We start from the raw sequence: 4269 nt of genomic DNA, 5'->3' as shown, positions 1-4269 counted from the left end.
CAGCATTGTAAGGCAGTTATAATCCAACTAAAAAAAATAAAAAATAACTACGACCTAAACAATAAAGGCAGTGGGAGTGACTGGACATGCAGAAGCTGGGGGAGAAGCTTTTGCATGCAGAAGCACAAGCAGAACTGGTGGAAGGGCTGAGCGGAGCACTGACACTGTCCACTATACTCTCCAGCTTCAGTTTCCAGAACCTGATGCAAGACAGGTGCTCCACGGTGTTCGTTGAGTGAATAAGTAAATCAGTGTCTAGGAGTTCAGATGGGTATGGATTGCAGTGGGTGCAAGGAGATTGGAAAGTCAGGAAACTCTTGGTGAAGAAGGTTCTTCCAAGCTTCAGGGACAGGATGTGGACCGGCAAGGTTTGGAACCCCAGTGACAATGGCCGGTAAAGTTCAGACGCCATCATGATGGTTAGCCATGCCCTATTCTCTGAAAATGTCCCAGTAGCAATCATTATGTTCATGTGGTGTCCTGACATTTACAACTTGCTTTTCCATTTAATTTTCTCGTTGGGTCCTTAAAACATGCCCATGAAAGAGATGCTGCATCTTGGATGAGACAGCGGAGGCTCAGAGAACTCACTAAGCTTCGTATAGTGGAGGAGTGGCAGAGCTGGGACTTGAACTTGTCACTAGAGGTGTTGACAATGACTAGGTTCCTAGGGATGCTTAAGACAATCATTTAATGAAGCTGCTCTTTGCTCTGGGGCAGTGCAGTGTGAGACAGAGGTTGCAAAATTGGTGACCCATTTGCTGAAGCTCCAATACTTTGATCATCTGATACGAAGAACTGACTCATGAGAAAAGACCCTGATGCTGGGAAAGATTGAAGGCAAGAGGAGAAGGGGATGGCAGAGGATGAGATGGTTGGATGGCATCACTGACTCAATGGACATGAGTTTGAGCAAGCTCCGGGAGTTGGTGATAGACAGGGAAGCCTGGTGTCCATGGGGTCGCAAAGAATCAGACACGACCGAGTGACTGAACTGAACCAAACTGTGCTAATTCTCTGATGCGTCTGGGTAGCATGATGCTGTGGTCTTAACCCTCTTGGTTGGCACTTGGATGTCCCTGTAGATGGGTCACCCCATCTCCAGTCTTTAAACATTCCACACCACTCCCTATAGCTGCACTGTCCAATAAGGTAGCCACTGGCCGCCTGTGGCTACAGAGTACTTGCTAGGTGACTAGCAAGTCAAATTGAGACGTCCTCTTGAAATTTGAAACTGCAAATCTGGCTCCCAGTGGACTGGTACTGGACAGTGCTGGCCTAGAGTCTCTCACATCAGGCCAGCATCTTGCCTTTCTGCTGCCTGCCTGACCCTGTAGGCACATCAATTTGCAGTTCCTGCTGAACGAGAAGAAAGTATAAGCTGGAGGGAGGAGACTAGAGTTCAAGTCTTGGCTCTGACACTTGCTGTGTGATGTTGGGAAATCACCTCCCTTCTCTGTGCTTCATCTCCTCATTTCATGATGAAGACTTTGGACTTAATCTCTAACTTTCCACAGCTGAAACTTCCTCTCCCACACACCTCTGAATTTACCCTTTTGTGGTGGGATGCTGCCTGCCAGCTTTGAGCTAAGCGTTCCCTGCTGCCAGCCCCTCCTCTTGCCCTGATTCTCAGCATTCAGGCTGCTTCTGCACCTTTAGGGGGCCCTGTTTCCATCAGGGGCCTCCCTCTTCACTCCACAGGGGGTTGAATTCTGGCTCATTCCACTTGGCTTGTTGTTTACAAAATGAGAGGTTGGCCATGCTTCTCTTTTTTGGCTAATATCTGCAATTTGCCCTCATTTAACTCACATATCTCAGCTATTAGTTTGCTCACCTTCAACAATTATTGTCATGCACACTTGGTCTCATAAACCATTGTTCCAAGTGGTGTGTCGCCTATTTTAAGAACTTAATTTGTTTCTAATGTGCACATCAGCTGCATGATTTGTTTCTTGCTTGTAATTAACTTTTAAGCTGGTGCCATTCCCCCACCAAAACTGAAACTCAAGGTAAAGTTGGTAAGATTAATCATGCTGGCTGCATCCAAATCTTCCAACATCTTCATTGGACTCAGCAAGTTTGGGGGAAATGATATTTTTTTCCTTCCACTCCCATCTGTTACCCTGCCGATCTTGGAGCCAGTCCATCCATTAGCGAGCCTGAATGTTGGAGTTGGATTCTAACACTCTCCAGCGTCTGTACCAGGGTAAGCAAACTTTCCCCCCAAACCCCTTTAGCCCTGGAACTTGAATGCATCTCTTCCTTCCTGAGAGGGTTGCTGGACTCATGGATGAATCATGAAACTCCTTACTAAGTTGTGTAATACCTCCCCGCTTTCCCTACTTGTGATTGCTGATTTCCATGGTCTTCCTCAATGGTGTATTCAGCAATGCCTTAGATTCATAATCTGCACTTTTGGGGGGCAGTGATTGGGTTGGACAAAGCCAGCTTTATTGATCTTTCCATTTAATGACACGACACCCTATCTGTGGCTCATGTGTGAAATCTAAATTCCAGGCAGCTTTCCTCTGTGACTGAGCAAATTGAGAAATTAGGCTGTACTAGATCCATGCTTCTCAAACCTTACACATGAGTCCCTGAGAGATCTTGCTAAAATACAGATTGTGATTTAGTAGGTCTAGAATGGGCCCTGAGTGCGAGTGTGCTCAGTTGTGTCCGACTCTGCGACTCCATGGGCTGTAGCCCAGCAGGCTCCTTTGTCCATGAAAATTTCCAGGCAAGAATGCTAGAGTGGGTTGCCATTTCCTACTCTAGGGGATCTTCCTGACCCAGGGATCAAACCTGCGTCCATTGCATCTCCTGCATTGACAAATGGGCCCTAAGGAGCTGCATTTTAGTAAGCTCCCACAGAAGCCAACGCTGCTAGTCTAGGACCACACTTTGAGGTGTGGGTACTAGACTGCACGCCTCATGAAGACTGGAACTGTATCACTGGCACATGAATGTTCTCAAGTATCTGCAGACTGAATGAGTGAGTGAATGAATGAATGAAGGAACCATACTCAGGAATACAGATCACTCTCTACCAGATCGATCTAATTGGAATGAAATGTGTTCCTTATTCCCACACTAGCCAAAAAAAAAAAAAGTAGTAATTTTATATATTTCCCCATTTAGGAAGGGCTAAATGTCATATGCCGATTTATCTCCTCCCTATATATGGTATTTATGTGTGTGCACACACATATGTTTGGCTTTTGGAAATGAATTTATAGTAACAGAACTGCTCTTCGCCATGCATCTCTTTCTAAGTATAGCCTGCCTGCCTTCCTCCGAAAGGGCCGGCTTCCAGAAGAGCCCTGCAAACAGAAATCCTTGTTCCTGTTTTTAAGATTCTTCGGAGAGCTGCCTGGTTCTCCCTCTGAAACCCCGGCTTTTCCAGCATTCTTCCAGGTCTCATGACATCAATGGAAGAGCTTCAATTAAGTGCTGACTCTCTGTAATCCCTCTCTCGAACGTCCTGAAGCTTCTATTATTTTTTTAGCTACTACGGATGCTTTGTTCATTTTTTTCATGAGGCAAGGATTGTAAATCCATTTATACACACACTGAGACTATTTCTTCTGAGGCTGGATGTCAGGATGTAGGATGGGATGAGGGTGTTCATTTAAAGAGACAGAAGGGCAGAATGCTTTAAATGCTTTTAGTGCACCCGATTTTATATTTGGAATTTCATCTTCATTTTCTTCAGGAGGTCCTCCAAATGTTTCAGGATCCACCTGAATCTCTTCCTCCAAGACAGGCTGTGGGTTCTCCTGGGTTTTCCCACCAGGCTCCTGGTTTCCTGGCTCAAACCTCCCCCGTGGGGTACGGGAGAAAGTCAAAAGGAGGAACCCAGAGGTTGTCATTTGCCCGAAGCCTGGTGGCCATGAGGTGGTGAGGATGCTCCGCAGACTCAGGCACTCGGACCCAGAGCCGGCACCTCTCTTCTTACGCTGCACTGTTGTGCTTCTCACACTTTTGTCAAGGACTCCGTGGGGACCTTGTTATTATAAAATGCAAGGCCTGGACTTCCCTCATGGAACAGTTTGTAGGAATCCACCGGCTAAAGCAGGTCTGGGACAATCCCAACTATGTCCACGTGCCACAACTATAGAGTCTGAGCTCTAGAGGCCATGCTCTGCAACGAGAGAAGCCAATGCAATGAGAAGCCCATGCACCACGACTAGAGAGGAGCCCCTGCTCGTGGCAACTAGAGAAAACCCACGTGCAGCAGCAAAAAAACAGCACAACCAAAAAACAAAAAAG

Source organism: Odocoileus virginianus, chromosome 33 (genome assembly GCF_023699985.2).
Source record: "Odocoileus virginianus isolate 20LAN1187 ecotype Illinois chromosome 33, Ovbor_1.2, whole genome shotgun sequence".
NCBI classification, from domain to species: Eukaryota; Metazoa; Chordata; class Mammalia; order Artiodactyla; family Cervidae; genus Odocoileus; species Odocoileus virginianus.
The sequence above is the reverse complement of the archived record's forward strand: the minus strand, read 5'-3'. Positions refer to the sequence as shown.